Genomic DNA, 19,755 nt, shown 5'->3' with positions numbered 1-19,755 from the left:
TCTCTCTCTTGAAACTACTCTCTCTTGAAAATCAAGCTGATGCAAGGTTACAATATTCACAGAACAGCATGAACTCAGAAACACTTGAAGATCAAGAAAAGTAATTCAGCATTATATAGAAGTCTGTCATCTTATTTTAGAGACTCAAATGTAATGGCTCCATAAGGTAAAAAGCAAACTTGGACAAAGAGCCATTATAAACCATTCAAGTACCTCTTACAAATCTCAAAATACAAGAAAATTCTGCCACCCATGAACCTTTTATTGGATCAAGCAGATGTGGTTTTTTTTTCACTACTACCAAAGACCTAATGGAGTCAATTGGATAAAATAATTTGATTACAAATAAGATCCAGGGCACACTTTTTAAAAACTCCATGTAAAAAATATACCCATGTATACAAATGTTTACAATTGTTACAAAAGCAAAGCAAAATATATATAAAAGTCCTGCAATGTAGAAAACAAAAATAGCATAACAATCAGTTGATTATCAGCTATTTCCGAAACATGTGCAATGAATGAGAGAACAGTTTGCAAATTCACTGAGCAAAATTAAAATCTCTTTTGACTACATAAATTATATTTTACTCTAAAAATATATGCATGATTACTATTCTGGGCTTCTTTCTTTCAAAACAGTTTCTGTTGGAAATGTGGAACTACCATGTCTATGCAGATAATTTAAAAGTTCAATAATGCCCAAAATAGAGAATTTAATTGGCATTTTATTTGTTCAAAAAGGGCAAGTGCAATTGTGACTCATGTATAACACACTGAATAGCTGGAAGTAGAAGGCTGCTTTTTTTCATACACTGAACGTGGAAAGCTGGGATTTTTAATAAATGTATCCAAATAGCAAGGCTGGTTTTAGGTACTACACAATTTGATTTACAGAGTTAGATAAATGAGTGGAATATAGTGTTCTGCCACAGGCATCAAAATGACTTAGACTGGGGCCCTTTTATTCCACAGCTTTTTCTTGTTGCGACTTGTTCTTTTTCAACTAATTTCAGGATTTGAATTCAGGACTTTCTGCATACAAAGCATGTGGTCTTCTATTAAGCTGCAAGTAACCTATATTTGAACCCATTCAAAATTATAACATGAAACTTCAAATGAATGACTACAAAGAATAGGTAGCTCTAACATGAAAACAAAGGTATTCAAGCTGTATGCTAATAATAAAAAGTGGTAACTCCACCACATGAGGCAAATATAACTATCTCAAAACTCTGCCAAACAATTGGCAGAAAACTGTAAATGTAAAATTTGGCTTCAGCTTTAAGTATTGTTCCTCCTGCCTACTGTTCAGTAATTAAAAAAAAATATTAGTGGACACTTATGCAGTTAAATTCTAATGCATCAACTTTATTATTATTATTATTTTTAAAAAGAACCTACACTGGTTTTTAAAAGCTGCAAAATTGCAAAAAGAAGGGGTTATTTGTTCACAGAGTCCTAACTAATCAGCACTGTTTATAGCTGGTTTCTGCTGCAAACTCACAAAACTGGTTTTCCCTGAACTCAATTCTAGGTTTATTAAAAAAAAAAAGTTCATTTGCAAAGATCAATGTACACCACTTGAATAATGCTTTTGTTCAACAGGATGGCCAAAGAGATGCTTATAAGAGGCCCACAAGCAGGAGCATTCTACTATGAATATTCCTAAGACTTGTAGTCAGTGACATACTAAATATACTGCATATCAGCCAATGCGACTAAATAGAATTACCTTTCATTAAATGTCTAATCATCTTTTTCCTCCTAGAACCTGGAAGCAAAATCCAACTTTTAATCTCCTTTCTTACTATAATCAGTTTTCTTACTCTATTTTTTCTGAATGACTGGTATCTCCCTAATCACCTTATACTTCTTCTCCCAACTTCGTTTTTTGGAACTGTTAACTTGTAAAAGAATATTATTCATTCATTCATTCATTCATTCATTCATTTATTTAGCAAAAGTAGGCCCTGCTTTTTAATGTACCAACTCAAGACAGGCCTTTCCCAAGGAAAGAATCCAGATATTACAATTCCTTTCAGATTAGTCAAATTTCTAGTGACTTTACTTCACATGGTTTTCAGGCATCTCTAATTCCCTATATTCTTTGCCTTGAATGTTTGTTCTCAATATTTATTTATTCATTCAATTTTTATAGCTGTCCATCTCAACCAAGTGACCCCGAGCAGCTAACAATTACATGCTTATAAAGTTTTAAATTACTTTTATGTATTTTTTTTTTTTAGTTTACTGTAAATTGTTTGGGAAACCCTTCACTGAGCTGCAAAACAGCACAGAAATGTATCTGCTGCAACGGCATCACCTCTGAAATTCTACTCATTTGGATTTTAGCATGACTAGAAATACTGTATATACATGTAATTCATAATTCCTACTACATAACTGGCAGTCAATTAATGGACAATGGTCATTTTTCAGATTATAGCTACTAATAAAAGTAGCTAAAACATATCTGCAAAGTAGTAACAATAAAGAGTGAAGTATCTCTTATTATCTATTTACTATTCTTGCCTTCAGAACTTTCCAAGATACCAATTTCATGCATCTGATCATATCCGTGCTTTTACAAATAGATATGCTGAGATTCTTTCTCTGTATTTAAGTATCCAAATAATAAAATTTCTCCATTTAATCTCAAATGAGGCTGCTCAATTTTCTAAATGGTTATCTTATGAACATGAGAATGTTCTCACACAAGCTTTGTTTGTTTGATTGGTTGGTTGGTTGGTTGATTACTTGCTTGGAAATGGTTTTATATCTCAAGGATATTTTTATACAGATATTTCTTACAAATTGGCTAAGCATTTTATAAAACAAACAACAAAATCTTCCAAGCAGTGATTCAGACAAAAAGCTACCTCCCATATGAACAAAAATGTTTCCAAACAAATGTAATAATCAATTGAATCTATCCTAGGTAGTCCTTCTTTATTACTATTGCTGAAAATCATTTGCCTATTATACTATTCTCTTTTATTAATTGTCATTTCCTATGTATGACACATTCTTGAACAAAGCTTATATTATAATCTTACAGAGTTTTATACACTGATGTATAATGTGAAAGAACGTTGATCCTTACCTGAATGTTTCTTTTCTGCAGCAAAGGCGAGAGGGGATACAACAGGGTTAAGTCACAGCCTGATTGGTCCAGAAACTGAGGGAATTTTATTAAAGTCACCATTCTTCCATATTGGTTCCCAGTTTCCTTGAGGTCAAATGGAAAAGCTATAATCTTATGTAAGGCAATAACTGGAAAACACATACAGACCATACACACATCCTACCCAACCCCGACCGCCCCTCACCGGGCCTATCTGCACTATCTAGGGCAGGATGTAGCCCCTCCCGCCTTTGCTGCAGAAAAGAAACATTCAGGTAAGGACCAACATTCTTTTTCCTGTAGCTCGGCGAGAGGGGCTACAACAGGGACATATCCAAGCTAAGTCCCTGGGTGGGATGAAGACCCCGGGGGAGGGGAGGTCACTACCTGCTGAAGGACATGATGCCTGAAAGACGTGTCTGCTGAGGCGAAACAGTCCAAACGGTAGTGTCGAATAAAGGGCGTCAGGGAGGCCCAGGTGGCCACCCTACAGATGTCCTCCAGAGAAGCCGTAGTGGCCCATGTGGCCGTGGTAGCGGCACTGCGTGTGGAATGGGCCATGAACCCTTGGGGAGGGGCCCTGCCCGAGGCCAAGTAAGCCTCACTGATGGCTTGTCTCAACCATCTACCAATGGTGGCAGATGAAACCCTAGCACCCAGTGTGCTGGACTGAAAGGATAGAAAGAGAGCCTCTGACCAGCGGAAGGGGGATGTCCACCTAAGGTAGATACGCAAGGTGCGACGGACATCCAGCCGGTTCCATACGTGTTCCCTCTCTTGAGAAGGAGACGGGTAGAAATTGGGAAGTATGATTTCCTGCGATCTGTGAAACAGAGTGTTGACCTTCGGGATGAAGGTGGGATCTAATCTAAGGATGACCCTGTCCTGATGGAATTGGCAAAAGTCATCCCTGGATGACAAAGCTCCCAACTCTGATATGAGTTGAGCCAAGGTGACTGCGATGAGAAAAACTACCTTCAAAGTGAGGAATCTGAGGTGAACTGTCCTCAGAGGCTCGAAAGGGGCACCCATGAGGGCCCTGAGTACGGTAGAAAGGTCCCATGTTGGAAAGTGATGCATGTGAGGCAGCCATAAGTTTGCCGCCCCTTTAAGGAACCGCTTAACTAAGGGGGCTTGGGACAAGAAGAAACAACCATCCCCTGCCAGGACTCAAGACAGGGTCGCCACCTGCCTACGTAAGGTGTTATGGGAAAGGCCGATATCCAGGCCGTGTTGGAGAAGCTCTAGGACCTGGGCAATGGACGCATGGGCAGGGGAGAGACGAAGTTTCTCGCACCAGGAGGCAAACACCGACCACGTGGAATTATATATTTGTGTGGTCGACGGGCGTCTGGCCGCCTTGATTGTGGAGTTGACCTTAGCCGAGAGGTGAGCCCCCATTAGGAGGTGCCACTCAAGTGCCAGGTGGTCAGTTGGAGCCACTGGGGCTCCAGATGCTTTAGGACCCCCTGGCACAGGGCAATCTCCTCCTGGGGGATCCTCCACGGGGAGAGACGGACAGCAGATGGAGGTCTGCAAACGAAGGCTGCCTCGGCCAATATGGGGCTACTAGGATGGCCACGTTGTCCGTCAAGAGGAGGACAGGCCTTGGACTGTCCCTGAAATCTACCCCTATCCTGATAGAAAGGTCGCTGGCCCTGCCTGTCGTACCTATAGGGGGCGTAGCATTGCTATCTGAAGTCAGGCTCAGGGGGCGGTACGAAGAAGGTCTCCTGTAAGAAGAGGAATGAGTGTCCTGCTTCTTGGAATTAGAAGGGAGAATCTTCTTCTTATCCTTGTTTTCCACAAGGATTGGTTCAAGTAAGTCCCCGAAAAGGTTCTGATCGGTGAAAGGAGCGGCAGCCAACCCCCACTTGGACTTGTTGTCTATTTGCCAATTGCGAAGCCACAAGAGGCATCTAGAAATGACTGAAGTGGCCAACGCCTGGATGCAAACTTAATGGAATCTAATGTGGCATCCGCCGAAAACTGGGTGGCTGCAATAATTTTTGCCAGGTCCTAATGGACCCGTTCATCTTGGATTGGAATGCGATCCTGCAACTGGCGCAGCCACATGACCGTTGTCCAGTTAAAGTAGGAAGAAGCGGCTGCAGATTTAATCGCCCAGGCGGAAGCTGTAAAATTTTTGCGTAAGGTGAGCTCTGCTCGCTTATCCTCGGGCTTGTTTATCTGCTACATCCCCGGAGACAACAGTGGAGGCGCTGACTAGGAGTGCAATGGGAGGATTTACGGTCAGTAACTGAAGGGCCTTAGAAAAAGCCTGCTCCATACTGTAGAAGCGGCAGTCATTGCTTCCTGGATTGGGCAAGGAAGATGGCCGGGACCATTGGTTCTGAACTACCTTCAGGAAAAGGGGTGGAGCTGGTACCTCCTTCTTATCTGTATTTGGATTAATAAATATAGCAAGGTTGGGGTCCCTCTGTTGAGAGACTGGCGGGGCCCCAGTGCCAATTTGAGTAGTCTTCTTAGCCTTGTGCAATAGGGGCTTGAACGCCGGAGGTGTAAAGAGGCCTGGGAATCTGGAGGAATAGCCTCCTCCTCATCTGAGAAGCCTAATTCTGGATGCGCACCCTCCCCCAATGCAGAGGCCTCACTGACCACCAATGAGGAATGAGCCCTGGCCTTCGCCTAGGCCCCGGGCCGGGGAAGGAGACCTGTGGCGCCTATTGTTAGAGAGGGATCTAGAAGTTCTTTGTGATGACTGGTCCCTTTGGATTAACCCGGATGTGATGCCTCTAGATATTGCTGAGGCGATAAGCCTTCTGATGCTCTCAGGTAAGAGGTCTAAATCTTCCAGGTCCTCCTCCAAAGGTCGCGTGGTAGACGGGCCTTGAGGGGCTAGGAGGGAGGGAGGTAGATAATCCCCGGATCCCCTATCTGAAGGCTCACCACCCCCATCCCTAAATGATCTAGGGGAAATAGGGGGAGAAGGGGAGGGCACCTGCCTGTCACGTCTGGCTAGGGAGACTGAAGGGGACGAAGGGCTGAAACCCCTAGGAAGAGAGGGAGAGGGGGGAAGAATGGGCCTCACCGAAGACCTGGATCTGTCTGGAGAAGTGGGTCGAACATGGCCACTGTTTTCTCCAAGGTCTTCTGTCTGCAGAGCTCATCTCTTACTGTGGCCCTAGAGGGGCACTGATCCCCAGACAGTTTAGAAATCGTCACCCTAGGCCTCATCCTGGCCTGGCCTTCCTCTCTCTCTTCCCCATTGCTCCCCTCAGGGGCCTGAGCCGCCCCGGTGCTTGTAGAGGCCATGCCTCACTCATGTGGCTGGTCTGCTTGGAAGTTGAACCAGAGCCTTTTCGACCTTGATGTATGGTTGCGCTGTCGGTTGGAAGGGATCTTGCCGTTGATCACAATGTAGGCCTTGCCCATGTGGAGGTTGCCACCACGAGGTTGCTCCAAAATGGCCACCGCGCCTTGTGGCGAAAGGAGATAGAGGCCTCCCAGTAAGGCAACTCTGAGGTGGAAGCCTCTCGGCGAGTCAATTAGTAGCGCTGCTCCAACTTGCTTTGGCTGCGTGGCCGTGCTGCTGCACAGGCTTCTGGAGCGCTCTTAGGACACACTTCGGCAAGGCTAGAATGACATGCCCAATTTCCTCCGCCGCGGCGAAGTGTTAAGGTGCGGTGACTTTAGGGTGCATCTGGGATAATCCCGGCAACTCGGCTTGCGTTCCGCCGATCTAAGGACGATCTTGTCCTTCTGCCTACCCTGTCGCCTTAAGCCTCTAACAATCTCAGCTGCGATGGGAGCTCGTCACTCCTGCACGCCCAGGAGTCAGATAAGCCCTTTTGCCCAGAGGCAAGGACCGGAAGCCCTGCCTCCTTATGAGACTGACTAGCAACTTCAATGGCCGGCAGTCCAAAAATTTAGCAATTTAGAGTATCCAATTAATCGAATTAAACAACTATTTAATAACAGGAGACTGAGAGGAAACTGGGAACCAATAGGGAAGGATGGTGACTTTAAGAAAATTCCCTCAGTCTCTGGACCAATCAGGCTGTGATTTAACCCTGTTGTAGCCCCTCCCGCCAAGCTGCAGGAAAATTTCAACCTTTTCTGTGACATATTTTCCCATTGTTCCATTTATATAATGAAAAATGTTAGCACACTTTATCATACAGTTTTTCAACATAGAATATTTGTACCTCAGGATTGAACTATGGGGTCCTTGGTGCTCTGTGAGCTTGGTTGTTTTCTTGCAAACATTTTATTATTCAATGGGCAATAAAAGTGCTAGGACTTGTGATGTTACCTAATTGGGTAATAAAACATCTGTAAGCTTAAAAAACACCAAGGACCTCAGACTCTTTCACTTATTGTTTCAACTTTCAGTAAAAGTTTATACAATTTAACAATTATATGTTCATTATTTGACTATAATTCTATTTCAAACGTAAGTTCTTTTGTCTACTTTAAATCTTTCTAAAAATTGTAAGAAAACCATTGACAATTACATCTCTTTGCCATCAGTTGTTCTCTTAATTTTGTTTTACACTCCCTTTGACATAATTCTAATAGTTAACCATTTATGCTTGCTTATTATTTCTCATCTATAACATGTTCCTTGTGGTGAAAGCCACAAAGATATTTTTGGGTGCAACCTGGGTTTGCATCTATATATTCTCAACATGTCGCACTAACATAGTAGTTTTTAAAATCCACATTGACCTTGACTTTGTCATACCACAAATATCTAAGCTACCCAAGTCTCAGATCATGATTTTTTAACTCCAAAAATCCTCTTATTGGTATGATGATGATGATGATTCTATTGCTTTGAATGTACACAGAGAGCTTCTGCATTGGGGACAAATTCCTTGTGTGTCTAATCACACCTAGTATTCTATTCTATTCCAAAATAAAGAAGCGATAGGACAGTGGGCATCCTTGTCTTGTTCCTTTTGTATCTCATAGGGATAAATCTCCATTAATAATTATTATCCATTTTATGATATTTCTCTAAAATTCCTATCTTCCAGAACCTTAAATAAGAAAACCCAGTTCAAATTGTCAAAGGTCTTTTCCAAGATCAATGTAGCTTTTTTTTCATTATGTTGTTCCAAGTATTCCAAAATTCCCAACATATTTCTGACATCCTTTAACTATCTTTTAGATTAAAAAACACATTGATCCTCATTAATAAATTATTGAAAAATTATTTTCCGTCTATCAGCTAAAGTTGTTACAATTTGTAGTTATTATTCACTAATACTGGTCTATAGTTTGTAGTTAAAATGAAATCTTGTCCCTCTTTAGGTTTTAATGCAATATTGCCTCTTTCCAATTCTCTACATCTTTCCTACTTGTAAATAAGAGTTCATCATGTTTTGTAAAACCTATAAAAGTTCATTCTCAAAATATTTATAATAACAACTTAATCATCCATCTGTTCCAGGAACGTTTCCTAGTTTAATCTTTTTTTTAAATAGCTTCAGAAACTTCCCTTTTTATTATAGATCTATTCATAATATTACTGTACTTCTGCAATGCTTGGTAAATTTTGTTTCTTTAGATATTTTTATCTTTAGATATCTATTTTCTCTAAAGAGATGTCACTTCCTTTATACAAATCAAAATAATATTGATGAAATGTTTTTAATGCCCGTACTGTCCATTAATACAATATCTTCTTATAATTTCAGTATCATTTTCTTACTTGTTCTGTTTGTAATTTGTATGCTAACCATTTTTCTGGTTTATTTGCACATTGAAAATTTTTTGATTTGCATAATTCAGTTTTATTTCCATTTCTCTTGCTGTTAACATAGATAATTACTGTGGTAAAAGCTTAATTTGTTGATAAATATGTATCTTCTCTGGAGAATTTACTAGAGAATTTATTTATCTTTTCTCTCTATTTAATTTGAAATAGCTTGTTTTTCTCTTGATCTCTTTTTAAGTTCATTATTATTTTGCATAAAACAACTTCTAATAGAAACTTTACTTGCATCCCAAACCATTATTTTACCAGCTAAAGAGAAACATTCTTAAATCAGTGCCTTTACTTAAATTATTTCAAAAAAAAAATTAGTTTCTTTTTTAAATCCTCCACTATTGCTTTTTTCTCTAGCAAAATTTCAGTCTCCATTCTCCAGGGAATCTTCAGAGATGTATCACGTATAGTATAGAGAAAAATAATTTTGAATCTGTAAAATCTATTTCAGTTTACTTTAGAATAGATACTATCCACACTGGTCCTAGATTTTCTCCATCAGAAAAGACTATAGACACAGGAGTGCTATAGACATGCTTAAATATAATATAAATATTGTACATAAATAAATAAATAAATATCTCCAAAACTTCTCAATGCTGTTAATAATTTCAACGTTGTAGAAGTATCCAGGTCCAATTCAAAATGAAAAGATGTTTAAGTATACTCCTATTGCAGAGTTTAGACTTTAGACCTGAGGGACGCATCTATGGCCCAGGGGCCAGTTACGGCCCGCCTAAGGGCCGTAACATTGCCTGCCCACTTGCCAGCCCCCACCCTTCGGCCAAGGCAGGCCTTCCCTTTGCGAGCCCCATGGGCTGGAACTGGAAGGTAAGGTCAACTGCGGGGGAGGGAAATCCACCCCAGACTCACCGTACGTAAGGCCTCCTGGGGAGGGGGTGGACATGGCGAGCTCAGCTGCCTTTTGGGCCTGTCTATAGAAGGAAACGAAAGCCTCCCAGACCCCACTTTTTCCCCAAACTTGGGGGGGGGGGGAAGGAGGTGAAGGAGTCCTCTTCTGCGCCTGCCAGTAGCTACCCAAACTTCTCTGCTTGCTCTGGGAAAACAGCGCTCTCCGCCTCTGCTTCTTAGCTCGGGCTTCCTCCATTCATCCATCCCTGGAGTGGGGATCAACCAGCGCACTCCAAGCGGGGATGCAACCACAGCAGATCGTCAGCCCAGCCCGAAAGAGGCTCCTGCAAGCTAGCAGGTGCCTGTTGCCGAAGCAGGGCTGGCAAGATGCAAGTGAACCAGGTAGTGGCTGTCACAACAGCCGCCCCTGCCACCTTATTCCCGCCCTTGCCTGATGCTAAGCCTCACACAGCTGATTAATGCCAGGTCTGGGAGAGGCTCCAGTGTCCATGAGTGTGGAGATCCTAAGTAAATCAGCAATTTGTAGGAGCAAATTCCAATTCTAGATTTTTCCAGCCCTGGCCAATTGTAGATGTCAACGATGCCCATAAAAACATTTCTTAACATGGGAATCAGAGGCATCTGTGAGGCAGACCCTTATCCTGATTCAGAAACAATCTTGGGGCTGAGAAGAGTTGCTGCAAAACTGAGTTTCCTGAAGTGGACAACTAGACTCCTAAACAACTTAAAAAACAATGTAGTAAAAAGAAAAGTCAACCAAGAGTAACATGTAAACAAAAGCAAATAAAACACTCCCAGGAGCAAAACAAATTAAAGTTTAACTCGTGTGTATTGTTTAAGGGACTGCTAAATTGGCAAAATGGACTGCTAAATTGGCCACGCCCACCCAGTCACATGACCACATAGCCACACCCACTGAGTCGGTCCAGCCACCAACAGTCTCAGGGACTGTGAATTGACCCTCTGTTTTAAAAGTTTTTAAAAGTTAGACAATCCAAATTCCTTTTGCAATAGCCTAAATGGTTTAAAATTTTAACTGCAGTAAGTTATCCTAAAGACTGAATATCCCTGAAGAGATCATTAGTTATATTTTAAGAGAAGTTGATAACTTTCTACAATTGTTTATATTTATGGTGCAGGGGGAAGTTATTTCTTTATATATCTTTGTTTTTCCTGTTTTCATTGTTTTTCTTTTTTGCATGTTTTTATTCTTTTATTTCTTAGTTTGTATTAGTTTTTATCTTTTTAATTGCAATGTTTAGTAAAATTATTATAAAAAAGAGTATTCCTGATGAATTCCAAAATAAAAATGTATGTAGTTTTCAGATTAAGATTATTCCTGTATAAATTCATCATGTGACTAAGCGTTAAAATTATTCTTTACTTCCCATGGTTTATAAAAAGATCATGCAGCCTTTACTTCTGAAAACACAGCTGAATTTTGACTAAAAATAAACTTGCCCCTCTGAAGATATCAGAAGAATCACATAATACATTTCTAGCAGAGATGGGTTGCTCCCAGTTTTACTACCAGTTAGCAGCACTGCGCACGCATGCACAGTTCAATGTAAATTGTTCTTCGCACATGTGTAGAACACACTACTAAACAACATGCTGGCAACTGCAACAACAACTGGGGAACCAGTTCGGGGATGTGGCCAGCCTGGGTCTCTGCCAATTCTGCAACTCAGACCAAAATACCACTACCAGTTCAGCCGAACTGTGCCAAACCAGTAGCAACCCACCTCAGATTTCTAGCTATGCCCATATAATTTTAGGCCTTGATCATTTGGAAACAGAAGTCAAAACATATACCAGATTAAAAATCAAAACCACAATCACAAAATAGCCATAATTTGGATAAAGAAAATCTAGAATGTACCCTTTTTCCCATAAAAACTTTATTAACAATTTATCAAACTCTTTGAAATAATCTAAGCATATTAGGATGAAAATCCCTTGGAGTATGTGTATTAGTCCTGATACCATATTCCATAAACCCGATGTAGCCTATGTAGTTGGTTTATGTGGATCCAAAACACTGGGTCAAAATATTAACAATAAATAAACTATGATTCAGTTAACCAAGGCAAGTATTGTATATTATGATAATATAGCCAGAGGAAGATTCAGAAACAGAAGGCCAAATAAAAAGCAGATAATGAGATTATCAGACATTCCAGCATATGTGTCCTTGAAAAATAGAAGTGCTAATTTAAGCAAATTCAGAGCTAATGGGTACACAAACATTCATGCCAGCCAAGAAAATACTCCGCTTTCTAGCATTTCATTAGGCAAAACTGCAGGTAGAAGTGATAAGCAGTGAAAGGGACCTTGAAAAATAACTTCTCCTAAAATGGCAATAGAGAAAGAAATTTAAAAATGCTAAGAGTGCAAACTGCATTTGCACATAACAGAAAACTGAATGAGACATACATTCATCCTTCCAAAGCTGAGTAAATGAGTGGCAACTCAGCTAGTGCTCTGGGCTAAAAGCGAACTTAGCACATTTTGTGCTAAGCCATGGTTTGCTTTAAAATAAACTGATACATTACTTGCATTCTACTAAAATAAGCAGAGTTACTTGGATATTTTCTTATAAGAAAGGAGGGGCAGAAAATTAAGAAACGTTTGTAGTAGGTAGGCAAAGAAATGAGTTGACTCTTAAGAGTTAAAAAGAGACAGTGTATGAAGAGAGGGATATTATACTCTAAAAAAAAAGCTGTCATTCTATAAATATACATGGAATTCTGATATTTGAAACCAAACAAGTTATGTCTGCAGGTAATCCTTGACTTACACTTGTTCAGTGGCCAAAGTTACAGCATCACTGAATGGACTTATAACCAATGGCTGTCAAAGCACCCCATGGTCATATAATCAAAACTCAGGCCCTTGGCAGCCTGCCCACCCTTAAGACCTCAGGGAATGTTTCAACTTCTTCCACCTGCCTGTTCTCTCCCCATATATGCCGCCCGGAGTCCTTCGGGAGTGGGCAGCATACAAGACAAATAAACTAAACTAAACTAAACTTTTACACACACACACCCGCACGCCATAACCCCTACTATGCTAGTTGATTTTCACCATCTTCTTGTTTCCGCTGCTGACCAAGCATGCCTGGCAGCTTCTGAGCACACAATAGTTTCTTCCCCAAGTGATACATGGCGGTTTCCTCACAAACCATGGGAAGATGGCCGCGCATGCCTAGCAGCTGCCTTGCAAAAGGCCAGACACACTTCAGCAGCAGCAGCAGCAATAAGATGGTGAAGGTCAGCTGGGGTGGGATCAGAGGATGGCAGGGAATTCAGAGTGCAGTGTGGTAAAGGAGACTATAGCTTCCTGGGGCAGCTGTAGCTTTGCACTACACTGCTGGGTCAGGCCTTACCACTGCAGACTGAAGATCAGGGGTTTCTTGCAGCCCCCCAAAACCCTTTAAGTCACATTGCTGAGCTGAGCTGGGGTGGTTGAGACTTCCAGGGGTGGCTGAAACTTTGTACAATGTTGTGGCTCAGAATGTCCAGTTGCTTCTTGCAAAAGGACCTTTGGGACAACCATGATCTAGACGACTGAGAATCGCCATAGACAAGCCATTTCAGGCTTTCCCTTCGCAACCCAAATCCTTAGCTCCAATCCCAAACCTATTTGCATATTCTTCCCCCATCTCTGTCCTTTCGGCCACCTTGCATTTCCCTTGTGGGTTGGCAAGCAGCCCCAGAACTGCACAGCTCTGGGGGTGCTTTCCATGCTGTAGCTCAGGCTTTTTGGTGAGCTGCAGTTCTTTGAAAACGTTTTGCTTCTCATCCGAAAAACCTCTTCATCTCAGAGCTGAAGAAGCTTCTCAGATAAGAAGCGAAACATCTTCAAAGAATAACCAGAAAATCCGTTTTTTTGGATAAGAAGGGGAAGTCTTCAAAGAACTGCAGCTCACCAAAAAGCCTGAGCTACAGCATGGCGAGCAGCCCCAGATCTGTGCAGTTCTGAGCTGCTTGCCAACCCACAAGGAAATGCAAGGTGGCCATTTTAACCTACAATTACTATTAGTCCAGCTAGCTGAAATTCATTAGAACTGAACAAAACCTGCTATCCATCAATATGAAATAGGTAGACAGCTCAGATCTTATGAACTGGTATGGTAAGGATTAACTAATATATTTTTTCCAGGCTCCAATATGTCCAGGAAATTTTACTATTTTTAGTTTGTGCTAACTGGCATTAACAGTAAAGAAAATCTGATGGTGAACTACAATACTACATATGCAAAAGTATTTTTTAAAGTATTAAAATCTAGATAAATTGGGACAATTTATGGGACAACTATCATCCTATCTCCAACATTTTTCTTTTAGGGGAGGGTATTCAGAGTGTGGTGAGGTGTTATATAGAGATGTATATGGATCGTTTTCAGTCAGGATTAAGGGCAATAAGTAAGATGGAAGCCACACTGCTTGATTGATTGATGACCTTTTCTGGAACTTTAATGGGAGAAAGGTAAACCTTCTGGTCCTACCAGATCACTCGGTAGTCTTCAATACCATCACCAATGGTATCCTTTCAGACCATATGCAAGGCACTGTGTTCAATGATTCCACTCCTTCCTCAATGAACAGTTCTAGTCAATGGCTGTAGAGAAGGAAAAACTGATCCAATGCAACAGAACTTGGTTTTCTCCTTCCTACTTTTTATATCTACATGAAGCCACTCAGAGAAGTCATCCATCAGTTCAGAGTGTAGCAACATCAATATATTGATGATTCCCAGTTGTACATGGCCACCTGGATCACAGAAGTGATGCAGTCAAAGTCTTGTCCTGGTGTCTGGAGGCTGTTAGGATCTAAATGGGAAGAAACAGGTTGAAGTTGAAACTGAGTAAGATGGAGCTGCTGGTTGTTCATAGAAGCTCTTTGTCATAGCAATAGCAATAGCAGTTAGACTTATATACTGCTTCATAGGGCTTTCAGCCCTCTCTAGCGGTTTACAGAGTCAGCATATTGCCCCCAACAACAATCCGGGTCCTCATTTTACCCACCTCGGATGGATGGAAGGCTGAGTCAACCCTGAGCCGGTGAGATTTGAACAGCCGAACTGCAGAACTGCAGTCAGCTGAAGTAGCCTGCAGTGCTGCATTTAACCACTGCACCACCTCGGTCATCTCTAGTACTGTCTAGTACTGTCTCTTGAAAGAAAGGCACTACTTCTGTGTACTACTCTCCAACCAGTGGACACTCACAGCTATTGTTGAATGGGCAAGTGGCTGTGGGCTGGGAGAACCTCTGCCCAGTTTCAAATGCTGCAACACTTAGATTGCAAGAAAAACTCATCTGATTAACACTTGGCTGGATTACTGCAATGTGCTCTGCATGAGACTGCTTTAAAGATTGCCTGAAACTCCAGCTGGTACAAAACATGTAGGCCCATCTACTAACTGGGCCAAGAGCTCATTTTTGTTATATTATGTCCCTTGCAGCGATTGCAAAGAGATTTCTGAGAGCAATTTAAAGTACTGTTTTTATTCTGTATGACATTGTGGTACCCCCAAAATTGCTTCTCTCAAAGTGTGACATGAAAGGTCTAAGAAAAAGAGTGGCTGAGTCCATGAAATAAGGGGGATTGAGATCAGGAGACACGGAGCCCTCATGTTACTGAACACCCTTTCTTTGGAAGTCAAATTTACCTAACATCTAGAAACAAGTTAAGACACGGGTATCAAACTTGCGGTGTCACATGGTCATCACGTGACGTGTCACAACGTTTTCCCCCTTCATGAAGCTGGGGTGGGTGCGGCTTACACGTGATGCATCCGGCCGGTGGGCGCCAGTTTGACACCCCTGAATTCAGACAAGTGGCACTCTTCTAGAGAGCTTATAATATCATTCTAGGACATTTGTAGGTATCGCTCAGGTTTTATATTTAAGGGTGATTGTTTCTGTTTGTACAATACAAACAGTTTGTTCTGTTTTACAAAATCTTATGAATAAAATAGTATCACAATACCAATGCCTGGATACACACAGCATACTAAGATGATAATTTGTTTAAATCGGCTACAGTTAACTTAGTTTGCATAATACAAATAATAAACCATGTTTTGCAAATACAATGGCTAGATTCACATCACATGATAATCTCCCCCCTCAAAAAAAGTTTCTTAATTAACATGTTTTATATATCCAGACCAATCTTTCTATTTCTCTTGGAAACATGGTATGTTTTGCTTTACGCCTACCTCTTTTCTACTTTTTAATTTGTTCATTACATGCTTCCTCAGCCAGCCAATATTTCTTACTTTTTCTGCCACATTGTTGTCCTATTTTCAAAACTAATCAGGCCACCATGGAACATTTCTAATCTCTGAATGTATCACTGGGTGGATACTTACTTTGTATGATACTTTATGTATTATTGTAGAAAGCTATAGTGGCTAATAACTGAAATTGATTCTAGATTCAACACTTTTCAAAATGCATTCAATTACATATCTGATAAAAATAATAATAGAAAGACTTACACCAGCAAGCTGAATGTAATAATACAAGTAACATACAATTCAGTATATATTGGAAAATTTCCAACAATTGCTTCCAATATCATAGTTCTTTCTAGTCTTTGGATATGTACGTGTGTTTCAATGAATGTAAAGACTTTAACGGTAAAACAAGTGCTCCATTTTTTTATTCTGCCATCTTAAATCTGATAGCAGCATTCATGTAGTTACACTCTTATATTAAAACAACCAGCAATGTATAATGATTAAGGTGCTGGATTATGATCAGAGAAATCCAGATTCAAGTGCTGCATCCCAAAGTTCAGGGTGTGATTCTTGACCAGATATTACCTCTCCACTATAATTTGTTTTGTTCACATGGTTATTATTTGTGGGGGGGGGGGGAGACATTGAAGGAGGAAACACAATATACATGATTGCAGGTTCCTTGATGTAAAAATTGAATTAAAGTGCTACCAACTACATTAATGGCTGGGGACAAGAGGGATGAAACACTTAAATCCAAATGTGGTGTGGTGTGGTGTGGTGTGGTGTGTTGTGGTGTGTGTGTGTGTGTGTGTGTGTGTGTGAGAGAGAGAGAGAGAGAGAGAGAGAGGGAGGGAGGGAGGGAGGGAGGGAGGGAGAGGGAGAGGGGGGGAGTTTTCTGCTATGGAATCAATTCCAGATTTAATTCAAAGTGCTGGTTCTTGCCTAAATGGATCAGGAATTGGAAATCTTATGAAGTATTCTATTTGTATCATCTTTCCATAGTGTCCATTGAATAAAAGTTGGCTTTGTTCCAAATTCAGGCTCACCAAAGTGCCCGGAAATCCCTTATTGAGTACCATTTGCCTTGAAGATATACTTTTGTTATATGGGAAGAGAAACCTGGCTTTCTGGATAGACCTTGATCAGATTTAATTTATGATTCATACCACTACTGCTTTCTCTCTTACTCTTTTTATTTATTTGTCTTCTGTAGTCTTTGTTGTTGTTACCCTGTGCTACTCTCTCTGTTTCACTGGTTTTATTTTTTCTTTGTTTTTGATTTTTGATTTTCTTTAATTTGTTGCCATGTAGCCAGGCTGTCTGGAGGTGATTATGGGCAGGAGATAGACTAATGAACTAAAGTTTAATCAAGACAAGACAGAAAGCAGTTCTTTCTAGATAATATTGACTTAAAATACAAATCCATTTATTGGAAGACATTATATTGCTAGTTTGTAGTCTGAGAGAGCTCAGAAATCTAACTTTATTCCAGCATGCTCAAGAGTTACTGAGGCCTAATGAATCTTTGATCAGTTTAATTTAATATGGCAGTCACTATCTGCCTTTTTTGGGGACTAAACATCTAACTCTTGAGGCAGATGGTTAGCTATATCACTTGTGCTATATCTGTGATGGCGAATATGTGGCACGTGGAGCCATATTCGCCAGCACAGCAGCCCTCCGCTGCAGCACGCATGTACACGCTGGCCAGCTGATTTTCTGCCTTCCGGAGGGTTGGGGGGAACCGTTTTTGCCCTCCCCAGGATTCAAAAAAGCCTTCAGAGCCTAGAAAGGGCAAAAAACAGGCCCAATGGGCAAACCGGAAGTTCATTTCTGAACTTCCGGTTGACCCATTGGGCCTGTTTTTTGCCCTCCCCAGGCTCCGGAGACTTTCCTGAAGCCTAGGAAGGGCGAAAACAGCACGGAGGCCCTTGATTGATTACCTTTTCTGGGTGTTGCTTGCGCATGCACAGGTGGGGGGGAGGTCACTCGTGCATGTGTAAGTGGGGAGGTCACTCGTGCATGTGCAGGTGGGTGGTCTCACGCACATGCACCCGAGTGCGCCCACACAGTTTTGGCACACCTTTAGAAAAAGGTTAGCCATCACTGTGCTATATTGTCTACTATTTGGGATTTTTGTTCAAGAATGGAATTGTACACCAATAATGCTTATTGAGAACATAAATTTCTTCTTACTCTGACTTCTAAGAGTTGGCATAATTCAAAGAACTAGCCAAAGAACTAGGCTTTTCTTTTAAAAAATGTGGGACTATGAAACATTTCATTTAAATCTTTCCATTCATCAAGGTTAACTGAGACTCAACAAGCTTTAAAATTTGTTCAGCTTGTTCCACAAAAGTTTTCCCATTGACTACACAAAGACTCTCCTATCTTATAACAGAACTAAATAAATAAAAGCTTTCCCTCTCAAATATTGTCATTTTATTGGATATCATATAGCAGAGTTCCTAACCTGAGGTACAGGGGTATATGAACTTGGATAGCCCCACTCGAATGGTGTGATTGTTGCATTTTTTCTCTTTTAATATGCTGTATTGTTCATTGTTTGTCGTTTCCCCCCTCCCTTTTGAATTGTGAGCCGCCCTGAGTCCCTTCAGGGAAAAGGGCGGCATACAAATAAAGGTAAAATTAAAAAAAAAAAAAAGATAGGGAAAAATTGTAACTTTATTTTCAGTAGCCTCTAACTAAATGTAGCTTTTCTTTCAATTATGTATATGGTAACAATGAAATTTATGGTCTCCAGACCTCAAAAATGTTTGTTAACTTTACTGAAGTCTAGTGAAGTTAATAGTTTGTTAAGTCCACTAAATGTTTATGGTGTACTTATTTTACCATAAAACAGTATTGTTATTCAATTAATGGATTAATAAAGAAGCACATCTTACTATGTTATGTATTTGTTATTTAGCAGTTCAAACACAATTGATTTCCTTTGCAATGCAATTTATGTATGCTGTTTTATGCATTTAAACACATTTTACTGAGGACGGGTCTGACAGTTTCCCATGATCCTCAAAAAAGGTTAAGAAAAACTGCCACAGTAAATAGTGGCATGTGATGATAATAATGGTAGGATTTCTTTGTTAGTAGATTATTAATAACCAAATTTGATTATTGCTCTGGAAATGGCAGAAATATTTTTATAACCCTTAGAATTATGATTTATTTTTCATTTATTAGATTTGTGAACCATCTATCTTGCCTAGAGGTGACTCTGAGCAGCTTACAATCATTAAAAGCCAGTAAACATTAAAACAATAACAATAAATAGCAATAATAAGAACTTTCAATTAAAAGATGGGGAAGAAGGGAGCAGGATTCATACGGGAAGAAGTAGGATCTATGATGTTACTATTAAAACTAAATTATGATGATGATCTTTCTCATTTAAGGTTTTAATCTTGTCATAAAACATGTTTGTACTTTAAAATTTTAAAATAAAAGAAACCTACCATGGGCTTAATTGCACTTTCTGAGAAAGAAAAATATGTTTAAGTAAACTACAATGCATTAATGTGATCTACTTGCAAAAGAATTGAGATATAATTTCACAAAACAATAAACTGTTTACTCCTAATAACTGGGTTTTATTCCTTATGAACTATGTACAGCAGAGGGCCCCAATCCCCAGGCCGCAGACAGGGCACCAGTCTGCGGCCTGACAAAGACCAATCAGTACAAGCAAGCAAAGCCCCAAAGCCCCATCCGTGCATGCATGGTATCCGGCAATGTGAAAAACCACAC

The 19,755-nt window shown here is 40.4% G+C and overlaps 1 protein-coding gene across 4 annotated transcripts in view; it reads right to left on the bottom strand.

Moving 5' to 3' along the window:
- Positions 1–19,755, bottom strand: part of CHD6 (chromodomain helicase DNA binding protein 6) — a 130,465-nt gene that overhangs the window by 82,865 nt on the left and 27,845 nt on the right. For all 4 annotated transcript variants that reach the window (XM_087720295.1, XM_087720294.1, XM_087720298.1 and 1 more), the window contains exon 2: positions 14,248–14,571. The gene's annotated coding sequence lies outside the window, so the exon portion shown is untranslated. The remainder of the gene's footprint in view (positions 1–14,247; positions 14,572–19,755) is intronic.

The sequence above is a fragment of the Thamnophis sirtalis genome, unplaced genomic scaffold (assembly GCF_051295495.1).
Source record: "Thamnophis sirtalis isolate CommonGarterSnake01/CBP01778 unplaced genomic scaffold, rThaSir2_p1.2 scaffold_7, whole genome shotgun sequence".
Classification (NCBI taxonomy): domain Eukaryota; kingdom Metazoa; phylum Chordata; class Lepidosauria; order Squamata; family Natricidae; genus Thamnophis; species Thamnophis sirtalis.
This window is presented reverse-complemented; position numbering and strand designations above follow the sequence as displayed.